The 18460-nt window shown below is 34.6% G+C and overlaps 1 protein-coding gene across 14 annotated transcripts in view; it reads right to left on the reverse strand.

Moving 5' to 3' along the window:
* The window catches only part of GPC5 (glypican 5), a 609707-nt gene that overhangs the window by 358774 nt on the left and 232473 nt on the right, over positions 1–18460 (reverse strand). The gene's annotated exons all lie outside the window — the stretch shown is intronic.

Consider the following 18460-nt stretch of genomic DNA (forward strand, 5'->3'; position numbering starts at 1 on the left):
ATATAAATGCTACACAAAATTTATTACAATTTAAACTGGCTAGTCTTCAACAGATTCTCACACAGCTGGCTTTAAGTCAGTATGCACAGATCTTCAGTTTCACCTACAGAGCTGATTCAACAGCTCCCATTCAAGGTATCTATCTTTCCTACTTATATTTCTTACCTATTCATCCTGTACTTTGTAGACCTGACATCACCAACCTGAAATTTCCAGAAGCAATGTGGATAAACGTTAAGTGTTTTGAAGCTGAAGTTCTTTTTGAATTGAATCTTTTGTAAGTGTTAAAAAAATTAATAATAGTAATTAATAATATTTTCTTAAAATTAATAAGAAACTAATAGTAGCAGGCTTGTCAGAATATTGAAACAGTCTGATAAAGTAGTACTTCTGGAGGAAAAAATTCCAATAAATGGAAATGTAAAAGAGCATTATCTGAAAAAAAAAAAAAACCTCAAATCCAAAAAACCACAAACAAAACCCTACAATTGTAATAATGAATGTGAATCTCCTGCACTTGCAATGTGTTTCCATACTGGTATACAAAACCGCAAACTTTGGATAGCTTTGTTTTTTTCTTCTGATTTACAGAAGTATGATTTCACTCTAATAAAGCAAAAAGGGATTCAGATTCTAATACTTTTTGAATATTTTGCCTGTAATGGTGTAGAGAGAATGTAGTAATTGAGTCTTTTTATGTTTATAATTCTGTTTAGCATTCTTAAAACCGTAATGAAGAGGAGCAATTAATTTCAGAAAAAAAAAAATTTAAACTTCAAAAAGATGGAGTAGTTTTACCTTTAAAAAATCTTACTGTGATTAATACTGAAAATATTATAAAAAATTTAATTTTAACTTGTATCATCTGTATTTCTTGAATTATTTTTTCATGAGATTTTGATAAAGTGACCAAATATGTTGCCCATATAAACCTATAAAATGTTTTTACCTGAGCAGTCCCTATAGCATAGAAAACAGAGAAAAATTTTTCTGTGTTTTAAGCATATATTTCTCAGCCTCAATGGTAACTTATCTAAGTATGCAAATACCTCATGGGGATGAGTGAAAAAGATGTTGTCAGACATTTCTTGGTACCACCCAGTGAGAGATGAGGGGGCAATAAGCACAAAGTGAAATTCAGTAACTTCCATCTAAGTATAAGAAAAAACCATTTAATAGTGACAGTTATCAAAGTCTGGAGGAGGTTGTCCAGTAAGGTTTGGAGCTCCCATCCTTGTAGATATTTTAAATCCAACTGAACAAAGTTCTGGGCAACCTGTTCTAGTTGGCTCTGCTTTGAGTAGGCATGTCAGCTTGGATGATTCCAGTGACTCCTTCCAACCTCATCTACTTGTCATTCTTTGAATCAAAAGGCAACAAAGCAGTTACAGTGTTAATCCAGGTATTTGCTTGAAACAAACAACTCCAAAGCAACAGATTATGATCAAGACATGTTCTACTGCTGAGAAGAGTTTCTGAACACTGATGATCCAACTAAATACTGTCTCTCTGGAGCACTTTTCATTGAATCAGAGCAGAAACAAATACAGTCCAAATTTTTCATTTCTGTGCCTATGCATTGGAATAATGAGGACTTCACTGACTGTGGTACAAAGAGAGTGAGAGAATTACAGAACTTTTGACTGGCCAAAAATTGTCTTTGCCTTAGTGATGGCACACCTTTTATTCCAGACTCCCACTCCTGCTGTCGCCAGGCTCAGTTTCTTGCAGTGCCTAGAAACAGAACCCTCAAGGCAGTCCTTGTTCTTTTTGGTCTTGTTTACTAATAAAACATTCAATTTCTGGAAGTGTTTTGTTTTGTTTTTTAAGATAGGTTCTGAATTTAGGATTAAAATGCTCTACGTAAGCATTTCTTAGTGCTAGTACTAGATATGCTAGCAAAAATGATGCCTTTTTTTTTTTTTACATAGATGACATGGAAAAAGACATGCAAAAATCAAAGCACACCAATGGAGAAAGCAAACTGAAAAGCACACCTTTTTTTTAACCTTGTATTAATATAAAGGACCATTTTCCTTAGCATCTGCAATACTGAGGGGCAATGCTTTTTTGCTGTATTTCAAGTCAATAATTCTGATAATGGCTTGAACAAAGTTAGTAGCAAGACTGAATACATTTTAATGGTTTTTTAGGTATACTCTTCATGTTGGCTGCAAATTACATCTCTCACTGCATTTGGCTAAGCTCCAACCCTCTCCCACCAGGTACTTTTAAAATACTAGACCACTTTAATAAAATTAGAAGACCTACATTACTTTAATACCTAACCCTAGTACACAGTGGGAATACCATAGACCATCTTTAATGCTCTTTATGTAATTAGCTCTTCCACAATTATGAACTTGGACAAAAGTATCCATTTGAAGAACATCAGTGGGATTCCAAAAATCCAAAGGAAAACAGAAAGCTTGGTAAGTTTCTTTGATACCAAAGTGTCTTTTTGCTCACAGAAAGGTATTTCTTTTCTTTAAAGTTCCTGAACATCCCTCCCTCAGCAATATACAAAATATTGAATAGTTTAATTACTTTTAATTCTTGAGCAGTTATTCTCACACAATTACGCTGAATTGTACCTTCATGGGACCTGAGATGCCAGCCAGATGGTTGGAAGTTATCCAATGGCTACTTAGCAGAACACAGACAAGATTTATCAAAAACTATTGCTCATAGTATGTTTGTTCTTGTGAAATGTCAGTGAGTTAACTGGTTTATATAGAAAAGTGAAATTCTTTCTTCCAGTCATAGCATATATCAGTTATAGCTACAGCCATGTACTGACATCCATCATCATTCATTTTCTGGTCAGGCATATATGCATTTACTTTTGTTTAGGGATCTTACTTCCCACACTGCTTTTCAGCTACTGTAGAAAAGTCTAAAAAAATAAATGCTGAGGCACCATGAATTTTTGATTGTTCACATACAGACTAATAACTTAAGATACCAACTTGTTGCAAATGTAGCTGTACAGGTACAAAGAGTATTCTCAAGACCCTCCCATTTCAGGATTTTCTCTTTCATGAAGTACTCAAAAAAGAAAAAATCTAGGACTCAAGACATGGAGAAGCTCTGTGAATTATTTTTTAACTGCTAGCTCTGAAAAGAATACCCATTTCTCTGGACAAAAGAATTAATATTTATGACTGTAGAAGTATAGTCACTTTCCTGAGTTTGTATGCCAGAGTATAAGATAAGTAATTCTCTTCAAATGCATAAGATTAAAATGCAGACAGGCTAAATGTACCTTTTCATCTTTGCAGGTTGCAATGTGTTTTGTAAACTAGAGGATTAAATAATAGCTTTGCCTGCATCTCCCCACAGGAGACCTCCACAGAGGCTGAATTGTCTTTTACAAGAAAGAAAGGATCATTTCACTTTCTTGACTTGAAAGACAGGATAAGTATTGTCTCCAGGGCAGACTTAAAACCCATAAATATGGTTCCCTAGGCTCTGAGAAAGACTAGACTGAAACCACAGCACTGTCAGTGTACATATTCTGCTCTAGGTAGTTTGAGGCATTTTAGTCTCTGTGCTGCAAATAATAGATCTTATTCTGAGGCACCTAAGTATTCACAGGATATATATTTTGCTTAAGGTACCATGACATAAAATTTAGGAGATGCAGCATCAGCTCAGAATTCCCTTTCCAAACCACAAGGAAATGAATCTTCGTGTTCAAAATCCTTGGTCTGATATGGCCTCTTTCATCTGAATCAAGCTCAGCATTTTCTATCTTCAGGAAATTTCCCAGTCACAAAGTCATTGAGCTCTCCTTCCTTTCTGTTCGGTGTTCCCTTTCTCATCAGGAAGGCAGATGTTGATTTTCATGTTGGCTAGGTAAATGATTAAACTTCTGGGCAGCACATCTTTCTCTACTTTTCTGACCCAATGCATGTTTGGGATAGATATACATACATTTGCTGACATAATTTCTCATCGTTCCTTGCCCCAAAATTCCTATTGAAACAAGCTCCTCCAAAATAAATCTAAATAAGTTTATGGGCAAAATAAATTTATATATCTAAATAAATTTATAGCCTGAAAAATGTCACCCTGGATCTATCTGTGGGTTTTTTTTAAATGTAGAAACTTTGCATGCTGGAGTTACTTTACATGCTGTTAGCTGTCAGTACAAGGAAGAAAGTTCTTACCAACTCTGATTTGGGGACCTAGACTACTACTGCTTACAGGACTTTGCACAGTGCTTTGCTAACAGCTTTATCATCTAACTCAGAGATCCTGGGAAAAAAACCACAGAGATTCTGCTGTTCACTTCAGAAAAAAAAAAAAAAAAGATGCTCCTCTCAGTCTTAAGAACTGGCACTGACAAAAGCAGATAAACTATGGCTGAGGAGGGGATAAGGGAAAACACAGTGAGCAGATTCTGCTTCTGGTACTGACTGGGTAGAAGGCTTTATGCATGGAGTGTGCTACCGCACAGTAGTTGTGCTGCTGTAACTGGGGCTAACAGTTGGAATTTATGGATACATTTGAAGTAACTTGTGGATTCTGTGGATTCAGCAAAATATACTGACATGGAAAAAAATCCTGTGCTAGTTTGTTCTGTGTGTGTATATATATATATATATATATAATTTTAATTGCTTTGAATTAAAATACTCTTTTACATTTATCTAAACTACACTAGAAAGAGTGTAAAGAATAAAATGTATACTTCAAGGAAATAGTATTTTTCAGCATCTTGGCTAAACTAGCCTTCAGCTATTATAAATGCATGTCTTTCTTGTGCTGGGGAGCCCAGAACTGGACACAGGACTCCAGGGGTGGCCTCACTTCTGAGTAGAGGGAATCATATGCCCCAGCCTGCTGGTAACACTCATACTAACATGGCCCAGGATACCACTGGATACCATCTTTGCAACAAGGACACACTGCCAGCTTATGCACAATTTGTTGTCAACCAGGACCCACATGTCCTTTTCTACCAGGCTTTCTATATTCTTTCTATATAATGTGCTGGTCCGTGTAGTTGATGTCTTTTTTCTTGGTGTTGTTAGAATAAATTATTCTATAAAATCTACCTAAAAATGCATAAAACAGTTGTGTTGTTGAGTCCAGTGGTTTGGGATCAACTATCTAAATTAAGTGTCCTATACTATTAAAAAGTCCCAGGGTGTCCAAGACACATGAACTGATATAAAAGTTATGACACAGGAAGAAAATGAAACTTGCAACCTATTGTAGGACGAGATGGAAGCCAGGAGAAAATCTTAGTTGGCACTGGATGTTTTATGCTATGTTAACCAGATCAATCCCAATGAAAGACATTGCTGTGCAGAACCTAAGACTTCATTTACAAGAAAATACATTACAAACTATTTCCTCTCTGTTTTATATCCACTGCTATTTCTGGCCTTTCTCTTTTCCTCCCTGTGCTAATGTGCTTCACATTGTCTAAAATGCAGTTGGTAACATCAAAAAAAAATTATTTAAAGTTTCTTACTTGTCCTGTCCATTTCCCATTTTGTTTGCTAACCTGCTTCAAACTGTTTTGTTCTGCACCACTTATGGCATGCTTATGATTTCAACCAGAAACAACAATAAAAATCTAATTCCTGCACAATATAATGTTCTCTGGTAATTGTACTAATAATATAACAAATATGCCTGGTATATTCCTTGTTAAAAATAATACAGCTAACCAAATTGTAGGAATACATTGCTCAAACACTCAAAGCAGTAATTACCATGTGCTATTCTTAACTTCTAGAACTTCTGCTGATTTCTCAAACCCTCATGCTAGACTTCCCTTTATTTCACATTATGCACAAAGGATTAAAATGACTAGACCCTGATTTTTTTTTTTTTTTGCTTTTTCCCAATCAGAAATATTGAACACTCAATTAAATTAAATTACATAATAACTGTAATATCTATGATTCAGTAATTTTAAGTCCATTACCACATGGACTTAAAATTTTCCTACAGTTAAAAATATATGCTTGTGTGCTTATTTAAGGAATGACTTTGTGTTATATGACAGTTAAATGCCAAAAAATTCTTTTAGTATTTTCAGAAGTTTTACCTAAGAGTTTTTTAACAGTATTTTTTGGAAAAAATGTGCACATCAAAAACAGAAAGGAAGACTATGGTGTGTGTTATCATAACTGAGTAGAAAACTTCTACATACATTTGTTCTTCTTTTTCTTATGGACTCAAGTGCTACCTGGAATAAGTAATTTTATCAACTCTCATTAAAACTGTGTAGAGTGTTACTTGGGAATATGCACATTTGTCTACATCAGAAATACAATTTATCATTGGTTATGAGATCATGATTAATTTTGGTTTATAGTTTACTATTGATTGCCTACACTTTCCACAGCCACAACAATTTAAAATTTAATAAGTAATAATAGCAATGTCTGATTTTATCTTACCTGTTTCTACAAAAAATTATCAGGGCTTTACAACTAAAAAGTACAAAAATGTGGAATAGCAATAGCTGAATAGACTGGGGAAGATTAATTGCTACTGTGCTCTTTGAATACCTACTTTTAACACTGATCCTAAATCCCATTATTCTGTGGGGCCCTTTGGCATATTGATTACCCATGCATTCCAGTACTCTGCCTTTGTGGACGTCTGGTAAGAGACTTCAAACTATCAATAGAAAAAAATATTGGTTCTCCAGGATATCTGGTGGGTAAACATGAGCAGAGAAATGTGCAATGAACACTTTTACAGAGGTTGCCTTCTGTTTAGTCTTAATGACAAGGAACCACCAACAACATACATCACCATGGAAAAATAAAGAAGCTGACAGTGGTATACATTGTCAGCTGGGAAAATATAAGTCAGCCGGGAAATATAAGAAATTGCTAAAGGAAACCAAAGATATTAATGAGAGTTCTAAGGCCGATATTAAAGCTAATAAGTACTACATGAGACTGGAAACAAAATATTCTAACACAGATATTTGACTTGAATTTGACAGAGATGGCCAATTCATCAATCAGTCATAACACAGCATGTCAAAACAGTATAAGAACATTCCTGTATTTGGAGCAAAGCCAGCTGAAATATCTCACTGTAAGTGAAAAGAAAACGCTTCCTATTGCATCATAAACAGAATCTTTTCAAACGACACCTGCTAAATATTTTAAATGTAGTTTAGATCCTATTTTTAAAATAATAAAATTTGGGGTTTGAATTTCACTATGTTGCAAACTGAAAGTCTGTAGTAGACAAGTCAGAATATATATATACAAGCTAATCCAAATAACTTGCAGAGAAGAACATTGAAATTATGGATGAAGGAGCAGTATGGATGACTGGTGTTGATACTTCAATAAATGGTACACTACAGTGCAAGGCCTGAGGAATTTGGACCAGTTAACATTTTCGCCAATGTTTTGAAATCAGAATTGGTGGATTAAGTATAGGTCTGTTAGTTCCACATCAATTTCATTTTTAAAAAATCAAAAAAACAATGCACATCCCATCAAAAAAAAGAAAAACCAACCAAAACCAAACAAACCCAAGAAAAATGTATATAAAAATGTATATGTGATATAATCTACAAATACTTAACAGATGACAGCGAAATCATTGCAAACTTAGCATAGCTTACCTCTATATATCTATACATATAGATAAATGTCTTCTCAGACAAGAATGATACATATGTGTACTCTAATACCCACTCATGTTTATGTGTGCATGTATGATCATTTATAAGGGTGTATATATTCATATGCATAATTATCACTCAAGGCAAAGAAAATTACTCATAAAATTAGATTTCCCTGGAATGAAGCTCTCTAGTTTCAGAAGTATTTATTAACCGACCTACCTTCTATTTCAGTCTCTCATGGCATAATATTAGAAAGCTTACATTAAATCATTCTTTTGTCATTTTAAAATATCTGAATCATCTATTCAAACAAAGTAGTAAGATATTAAAATTTCTTATGCTGATATCTCAGTGAGGAAACTGGTTTAGCTGTCTATTGAGAGTCAGGAAAAAATTCCTATATGATAGTAATATGGAGCGCTTTTTTTCTTTCTTAGGAGAGAAAGGAAAAAGAAGGAAGCAGAGGCCCAAAACACCTATTTTCTTTCATAAAAAAAAAATAAAGTGCAAACATGACAAATGCATATTTTCACCATTTGCTGCTAGAAAAACAAAACTTTAAGAGCTTTATAGAAGCCAGACATTATTTACTTGCTAGAGAGTTAATACTGCAGTGGTTTTGAGAATTCCTTGCCTGGGACTAAGTGAAGTAGGAACAGGAAATAAAGGTTATGCATTCAAGTGAAAACCTTCTTTATTATAACAAAGCACTAGGATAACTTAGAGTTTGGCTAGAACTATGGGGAGTGTAGACAAAAATGTGCGCAGAAATCATCACAAAATGAGGAGAAGGAGTATCAACTCTAGAGAAAGAAATATATGCTGACTATCCAGCAGTGCTTCTCTGCAGCAAAGACTGTGCAGGAGAAAGACTCTAATTTCCTTCTCCTTAGGATTCCTCTAAATCCTAAATTAGATCTATATCCTCTTTTAGATAAATGGTGAGCTTGCTTTTTCTCACCCTCACTATATGCCTTCCTGTTGTTTCATTCAATTTCTCTTTCATTTAGAACAAATTTGACCAAAAAACCTTCAGGGGAAAAAGTGCAGTCTAAGTCATTTATGTAGCAATCAACTAAGTGATCTTTGCTTTCTCTCAGAGTAAGTTTTGGGTCCAGTTCATTTTTTCTTTTTTTAAAGTGAATATTTAGAAATTGTACAGCATTGTTTCATATCTAGAATCTGTGAATTACCTGAGGACAAATGTACTAATATGACATAAACTTGCAAAAACCTGTTATCATGTACATTGCAGAAGGTTCTTTTTACTCCTGAAGATCTCATGTAGAATACTATAATTTGTTTCACAATTAACAACTGGTGAAGCATCTTGCATAATGGATCAGATTGCCTTGAAAGGAAATGGAAAATTTTTTTTAATAGAACTGAGAATCTGATATGTGAAGGTCCTTTAAGAGAATACACTTACTTATAGCAGCAGGACAGATAATCTTTTCAATTTTCCCTTTACCACCAACAGCTATTTATAAAAGCAGAAAGGCTTGCTCATATTGTGTACACGCAGTTGGTTTTCTTTTTTTTCCCCTTATTTTAAAAAAAAATGTAGATACAATCTTTCATAAAATAATTGGCAAAACAATATATCACATGGCACATCTGTCACAACTTCATATTACTCTTAAATAGAAATAAACTAATTTTTCATAAGTTTGTATTCTGTGCAATTAATAATATATTCTGTGGGTAAAGAGATTTAATTATCTAGTTAATTTTGATATTTAACATGTATTCCAGAATTACTTCAGTGTTCAAACATTTTGTTCATATTTGCAATTTAAAGCAGCATTCCCAGCGCTATCTGACAAGATATTTGTTTTACAAACAAAAAAAACCAAATAATTATTTATTGAAACAGCTGAGCAAAAAAAGGAAAGGAGACAACTTCTATGTGAAATCCATGCCTCTGGTTACCATTTTACATGGTGTCATTGACAGTGTGGAGTTTTTATTAATTAGCATCATTACAAAAGTGAAATTTGAAATAACATTTGAAGGACCGATCTGTTCAGTGTTGTGTTTATCAGTAATAGAGACCCAAAGCCTCTTCTTAAGAATACCACATTTTGAAGAAACAGGTAGTTCATTGAAGTGTTCTTTTATATCAGATTTATAAAGAGGATAACTAAAATACTAGTGACTGCCTCAATGTATTCTAATTTTTCTCCTCATAGTCTTATACGCAGAGCTATTTGGGAGATTTTCTCTGCAGTCATTATTGTAAAAAGGTGATTCACCAACACTTTTTTGGCAATGTCAGTTCAGCCTTTGCATAATGTGAATGTTACCAAAAACAAAATAAAATTATACAGTTTGATGCAGATTTCTGTATCAAAAACATTATAATTTTATGAAATTCACATAGTAGTTTCTCAAAAGCTGTATCAATAAAAAAAGGCAGTGAAATTATACATTAAGGAAAAGTCATATTGCAGTATTTTGTCACCATCAAACCATCAGGCAAGAATTCAAACTTGCAAGTCTTGCTGAAAATATTTTTTTTCCTTTCTACAAGCAGAGAAACTTTAGCCTACATATATATAATAAAAAATTAAAGGCATTAAAAGAATGTACACTATTTCATTCTTCACACAAAAAAGCCCAAAACATTATTTTCTTCTCCCCCACTTTTTTTTTGTGTATTTCTTTGTTTGGGTTTCTTTGTTTCGTTCTGCTCTTTTGCAGAGATGTGGGGGAAAGCTGAGTAGAATAATGATGGGGAGAAAAATCATCACAGATCAATAAAAATGAGAAATTTAGCAAATGATCCATATTTGCGGACAACTTCTTTATTGTATTGGGTGAGGACAATGATTAAGAAGTTGTCAAGCAATAAAAAATATCAATTCTCAAAAGAAGTCTCATTACCTTTAAGTTAATGGTCAAGATCACTGTGCTACAAGGGCATACAAATCTTCATTGGCAGCTTAGGAACATTTCCCAGTACTGTATACTGGAAAAGGGGATATGCACTTTCAATAGACAGAATGTGAAAGAATTCGCAAAACCTCCCTACTTTTTAAGGTAGCTTTTAACATTTTAAAAGAAGAATGTAAACAAATGTTCAAAAATTAATACTGGCATTGTAGACTATTAATTTGCCAGTTCCTTTATTGATAAAAGTGAAAAATCATCCCAATTAAGCTCTGCAATATTTATGTTAGTAAGGCAATATTTTATTCACTGCACATTGTTCTCAACCGCTTTATCCACTAATTATTCCCTTTTAACTTTTCAATAAGTATAGTATTTTTTAATAATGCAAACTTAACCTCAATTGTTTCTCTGTAAGGCAAACAGCTACACCTTTCAACTAGGCACTACTTAACCATGTCATTGCCATTTGATTTTAGGCTCACCTGACTGATGACTCTCAGATACTCTGGGGCATACAGTGAGTGTTGCTGGGACTGTTTCAGTTTAGGGAAACCAAGACAGATAATTTAAAAGTACCACCCTCTTCATATAGCTTTTATGGTTTTTAGCAGATTCTTAATAACCTCCAGGAAGTCCATAAATCTGATGGATTTGAAACCATTCAAGTCCCCACGAAAAACTTAACTAACATTATTGAGTTCAAATCAAACTCTGAATAAGAACAGTAAGACCTTTTCCCAAAGTGGTGCTTCTAAATTCAGCAAAGTGAAAACTTTTTTTTAAAATTAATTCAAACTATTATTCAATGACATAACTATGATAATAAAGTTATTTATCTTTAAAAAATCTTACAGGAAAATAAAGAAGCTTTTTTGATAGCATCTCTTCAACCAATGCTTTCACATCTCTGAATTTCAATATGCTATACTTTGTTAACAGGCACCTAGATCTTTTGCCTGCTGTAGAAAATCAATAGAAAATGTATCATCGATTCCAGGTAAAAGTGAGAAATAGCAGGAAGTCAAGTCATGAAAGGGCAAAAAAGAGATTTAAACGCATTTGTTTTATTGATTACTTTTGCCTATATCTTCAAACCCATAAACAACTTGACTATAAAAGAAGGGGCCTTAATTTTTTCCTTGTGTTGGATAGAAAAACAGAGTGCATGGAAAAAATTGCACAAGGCAGCTCAAAAGGAAAGTGAGATGAAATGCTGACAGAACTCTCAGGTGCAGTTAAGAAATTACTCTCAGTAAGTTAGTGAAATAACTCATGAGAAGATATATTTTCTTTATCAGCATTGCCTAACATACAGCTCTTCTGCATGAAGAATTACTGATAATATCATAGTATTTCAGTTGATTAAGTAATCTAAATATTAAGGAACATTACCCACTTCTCTACACATACTGGGATCACTAGAAGTAAATGGCTGAATGCTGTCATCATATTGTGAATGATGACAGCATCATTCCTTCTCGGTGATTTCTCATGGGCATCTCCTCACAGCACTGGCTCCTTCTTCTTCACAGCACAGCCAACAAACTCCATCTCTCTCCTCACCCAGCTAACCCACTCTTTTGTAGCACTCGTCTTCTTATTGGACACAGCTGTGGCCTGTTAAGGGCAGGCCTGTTCCTAATCTTTAGTTATTAGTACAGCTGCAACTCCTCAGGTATGAGACTACCTTCTGCACTATCTTTATTTTCTTACATTCTATCCCTCCACAGTTGAAGAGACAAATTTTTTCCAGAGTAGAGTGTGCACACCTAATTTCAAGGCTTTGCCATAAAATATAGGACTCTGTCACAAAATGAGCTGCTAAACTTAGTGGACAAGACACTTGTTCTAGTTTTGCTTAGAAAGGTAAGGCACACCATCAAATATACACTTAATGGCAAAAGTTGGGGTTGAAAACCTTATAATTCATAAGCACTTGCTGTCATGGTGCCCAATCACCTAAGCACAGCCACAGTTGTACAGCTGTGTCTGCTTATGTCTGAGCTGAGTCTATCCTGAGCAAATGACACTAGGAAGTGTGAGAATGCAGGAGAGATTTTAAATCCACAATGTGCTATAGGAATATCTAGTCTTTCCCTGTGCTCCACAAGTGACATATAGCAAAACCTTAAGCACAAAAGACCAGAACTTCCAAAATATATGCACAGGAAGATACTCTGAATAATGCCCCTCTGGACTGTTCTCCTCAATAACCAGGACAACAGGCAGTATTGCTTCACTTGTTTGCTACATTCTTATCAGCTGCACCCCATGTAACCTTGTGCTATGATGTAGAGAATGATATGGTAGGGACCAGAAAAGCAAAAGTGACTTATTCCACTCGGCATGGCTGAGGGAATAAATGGTATAAGGTAGGTTTATGTTCCCATAGATTCTGAGGCTACCTGAAGGCAGCTCACTCCAGTGCTAACTTGAGCAGTGACAAGCATTCAGATTTACAGCACCCAATGATAATTCTCCAAACACTGTTGTAGCTGCTAGAAATTCCCTAAGTACAGCCAGATATTGCCTATATACCTTCCTTTTCTGAGAAAATCAGAGGGACAAGCTGATATGAAACAGCATCACAAAATCACTAACCTGGCCCTAAGCCCAATCACACCTATTACCATTTCAGCAGTGCTTCCAGTCACTGTGTTCTTGTGTTATTTCACATGACTTTTGCATAAAAGTTTCATCAGTCTGTTTTTATGCAATACATTTCTAGCCCCCTATCTGAACAGCTCTAAGAGTGCCAGCACAGAAATATACTCAGTGTCACATGTCAGAGGAAAGAATGAAGCCTGCTGTTGTGCACACATGATGCTCACAGAGGCACCTATGGTGCATGATGAGCATAATTTTGTGACATAGGCTGAACAATGAGGCAATTACAGCAGCCATCCTGCATTTCACAATCACCACTTCAGAAAACATTTTGTATACACAGTCATGCTGTTTGGGAAAGAACTTACTCTCAGAAGAGATAAGAGCTGATTGATTGAATTCTCTGCTGAGACTATTTTAACCAAGCATGCTTTATTACAGCTTACTGCACTTAGGTTCGTGTTTATGAACATGCAATGCTGAACACGCCTTGATAGACAATGATGATGTCTCTGCCTGACATGACTGCTATGATACTGTGACTTTATTAGCACATAAATATTACTCCATTAAATCTTTTGGATCGCATTCAATTCTGAAGCAACTCAAATGGTTTCATTAAGCAAAGAGATAAAATAGAGAGTTTTGCAGTCTAGTGTAATGTTAGTATAAAAGTAAGTAAAAAAACCTTGAAAATGAGTTGTTTTCTTGTGCTGAAATCAATCTACTTGTAAAATGTAACCTGATTTTAAACTTAATTCTCAAATTCACTTTCAGTTAATTACATTTAAATCCACTTAATATTCTGTAATAAATATTATACTTGTAATGGATAGGCTCAGCACATTAAAACAATAATTTTTTTATTAGTGAGATGAGGCCAATTTAAAAGAAAATTAATCTGTGGATGGAATGAGGATTGAATTTCAATAGTCTAATATCTCAGACAAAATACACTCTTACCAAGGGCACCTCTATCAGTATGCAGCATATTATTCTACAGTACAAAGTACACTGACTTGGAGAGTCTTGTATTCCATTACCATGGTCCCCAAACACTTGCTTTGGCTTTCTGTTGAATAATAACTGTCTACATTAATTGATATTTTAACAGGAAAAAAAAAACAACAAACCAGAAGACAAAACTGAAATCTCAAACCTGAGGAGTTCATTTTGAAAACAATGGTTTTTAATTTCAAAAAGTTCCAGCAGAAAATGACAGTCATCTCTGGGCCTCCACATAATTTATGTCCACACTTTCAAGTAAAGCTTTTGGTTTTTATTATATTTGCATCAAAATGAACCTGAAGTTGCAATTTTGTAAGCAAAGACATTTTTAGCCTATTTTTACGCAGGAATAAATACTTGCTTCTTGGGTTTGTTTTTTTTTCTTCTGGGAGATTTCCAGACTCTCAGGAAAAATGCTAAAAATAATTAAATTCATCATTCTTGATAATTCATGAATTCTCTCAGTAATAAGAGATTGCAAAGTTAAAGAAATATTCCACATAGAGGAATCTGAATTTTTAGTACCTAGCTCTTCTCTGGAGCTAGTAGTCATGTATTCCACCTGTTCTTAGAGTCGATACTATAAATAAAATTGTATATTATAAACCTTACTTAAATGTTAAAATTGCACAAACAGTATTAAGGCTGCCATACTAATTTAATTCAGTTTCTTACTGCTATTATAATCCTCTATTAAAAATTAAAATGAGAGTTCATGAAATGGTCAAGTAGGCATCTCCTTAATACAGGATTTCTGTTCTATGCTTTCAACACCAAAGAACAATATTTCTCCTACTGAAACTATGGCCTCCTACTCATCAGTACTGTCTTTGAACAAAGTCATATTCACTGAATCTCCCAAAAACCACTGTTTTCTTACTGATTAATTCTAATCCACATTTGGTTAAGCATTTTATTTTCAAAAGAAAATATTACTTTCATTCAGAGCAAATTGGCAGCACAGGATGACTGCTTGTCATGAAAGAGACTATCTGGGCCATTTTTATCCCAAATCCACAATTTAGGTGAAGAACTCCTCCAAAACATTGGAAAATGTTGAGACATATTTTTTTCATCTTATGGCTTCAAATGCACATTTTTTCTAAGAATGCTTAAGCCCAATGATCAGGTTTAAGTATTAGGGGTAGAAGGGAAGGTACCTATACAATTTACATGTGAATCTCATCCTCCACACATTAACATACAAACACAAATATGTATTAATTTAGAAAAAGCATGATTCTTGTTTCTTACTGATTAACACACTCCAGGAAGGAGCTGTACAGCAGTCATTTCTGAGTCTGCCATTTAAATTAGTTAAAAATAACCAAGACTTTCTTGTTTCAAATGCTAATTTATTCAATGGTAAAGACTATATGATTGCTTGTTATATGTATATAAAATACTAACTAATTCCGCCCTAGTCATTCTCTTTTCCATTCTTCTCTTTTAAACTTACTCAAAGGTAAAGCCACCACATAGACCACATAATGCAATTTATCTACTCACCATAAATAGAAATTTTATATCATGCATCTTAATTCCCATACAAATACAAAGGAGAAGAAATTAGGTCTCATTTTGAGTTCTCTCCTCTTATATTTAGCCAGTAATAAAGCTTGGTTAATAAAACATGACTACTATTAGGGCACTGGACAACTACAAATTATCCCAAAATTATTTAATTCAAGCTTTGTAGAGTCACATAATCACAGTTCTCCAAGTAACATCCAAATGTTGTTTTGACATGCTTCCTTAGTAGTACTTACTTGGTCATTTAAAATGGGGTTGCTATAAATATTTCCATTAAAGCCAATACACGAGTATTAGGAAGTTAATCAAATTACAGAGTACAATGTTCTACCTGTTCATCACTGGAGTTTCTGCCACTTTTCTGACTTTCTTTTTCCTTTGTTTTTAAGTCTTTAAAATGTCAACAAGAGACACATTACTTTCTATGCCAGAACAACTACTCTATGTTAGAGAGAATAAATTACTTGGATAGCAGAAATATAGCTAGAACGTGTTTCTCCAGAATTCACTTCAAACCAGATCTTTTATGGCAGGTTATCACCAGTTCTTTTCCTTATTTGATGTGTTTATGCTGTGTTTAATTAGTAACTGTGTTACAGTTTGTTAGTGCTGATGTGCTATAGATCACTTTTTTTACTGAAAAACATTGCTGAAAAAAAATCAATTAAAAATAATCACAAGCTTTAGTTACATATCTATGTTACATATTTGCCTACATAGTTACATATTTGCCTTCTTATAAAAGGCAAAGTCCTTCTATTTTCACCACTGTTTCTCACATACAATTCATATTGTATTTTGAGGTCTCCTTCTGAATCTTGGTATCTTTGCTATAGGAAAAGGCCAGTGTTATTTCTGCAAAGTCAAGATCATGTCTGCACAAAAAAGAAAAGGTGAGCAGTAGTTACTGGGCTCTCTCCTGCAGATGTGATAGAGGCACCAATATCCTAACCAGACCCCATGAGTTGGGAGATGTTTTGGTTAGGGCCAAGTTTAGTGAGGCTCCTTGCAGTCCCTCTGCAAGGCTTCTCAGCCTATGGAAAGTTACTTTTTCCTCACCACAGGCACCAATCATACTGCCAGCAGTAACCTGGATCATATTGAGACCATCTACAGAGCTCTGGGGTGGAAAGATGTGGGCCTAGGAGTTGTTCTCCTTAAACTTCTCACTGAGGCAGGACAGGCTTAAACAGAGATGGAACACACTAAGATTTTATTAGATACAAAGTATTAAAATTGCCATGAGGACGTTTAAGCACTGGCTCAGATTGCATGGGGAGCTTGCAGTATCTCTGTCCTTGCAAATACTCAAGACTCTACTAGATGTTTACTCTGAGCTATCAGGTCTAATGAAACCTGCTGTGAGAAGACAGCTGAATGAACTGACCCCTGGAGAACCCTGCCAACCCAAGTTATGGTTATGTTTTTCAATATGTTTATGAATACATGCCTTGAAAAGAGCATGGGAGTGAAAGATGAAGGAATGTTCATGTTATAAAGTTACTCAGAGTAATAACGTCGAGGCTCAGCTGTGAAGACCTGTGGAAGAACCTTGTGAGTGGTTTGCCAATAAAACAACTCATGGAACTTAATACAAACAAATATAAATTGTTTCATAATGTGGAAGATAAAGAATTCTAACAATATCTAGGACAAAAGGATTTGATATGATCATTTCCAGTTAAGGACCTTGGGCTCATGACCGCTATTTCCACCAAAACACCAAACCAATAAATAGAATACCTCAGAAATACATACAAATTGCTAGAAATTATTAAGAATCTATAAAAGAGAAAAACCACAATGAGTATTAGAGAACATTGTTCACTCCATCAAAATTCACAAATCACACTCCGATTTAGACCTGTGTGCAGTTTGGCTCATTCTGATTTGAAAAAAAAAAGAGAACCACTAAACAACAAAATATATTTGATGAGAAGCAATCAAAGAATTTTATACTATGAACAATTGATTAAGAGAGCGTTTTCAATAAAGAAAATATATAATGTCAGGGGAGATGATACTATAGAGATTCAAAAAGTGACTGGCTTAGATATGGTGGATTGAAACAGACTATTCTTCATCTTTTCAAAAGGAAGAAACAAGAATATTGAATAAGGTCAACTGAAGCTACTTTCATAACAAGCAAAATGTGTACTTTGTGGAATGAGGCACAGAATTGTAAAACTAATTGATATATAGTGCTGTGAATGCTACATGGATTTCACAGGAAAACATGACCAGTTAATGGAATCTAATGGTTATTGAATATGTAAAAATGACCCTATCACTGGATGTATTAAGGAAATGCTCTTCTTTAGGCATTTGTTTTAGATAATACTGGAGATGGGACATGGGATTTCACAGATCTAGTGTGACCTGGGATAGCCATATTAAGTTTTGTGGGGCAGTTCATCTTCATGTCATAATCACAGAACCATAGAACAGTTTGAATTAGAAAGGACCTCAAAGATCATCTTGTTCCAAGTCCCCTGCCATGGGCAGAGACACCTTACACCAGACCAGGTTGCTCAGGGCCTCCTTCAGTTTGGCCTTGAAAACCTCCAGAGATGGGTCATCCACAGGTTCTTTGAGAAACCTGTTTCAGTGCCTCACCAACCTTACAGTAAAGAATTTCTTCCTAATATACAACCTAAATGTGCCCTCTTTAAATTGATCCCAGCTTGTAAAAAGGACCATCTCCAGGTCCTTCTCCAGATTTTGTGTAGCTCCCCTTTAGGTACTGGAAGCCTTAAACCTCCTCTAAGGTGTGCTTGACACATAAGCCACAAGTGAGCC

The sequence above is a fragment of the Agelaius phoeniceus genome, chromosome 2 (genome assembly GCF_051311805.1).
Source record: "Agelaius phoeniceus isolate bAgePho1 chromosome 2, bAgePho1.hap1, whole genome shotgun sequence".
NCBI lineage: Eukaryota > Metazoa > Chordata > Aves > Passeriformes > Icteridae > Agelaius > Agelaius phoeniceus.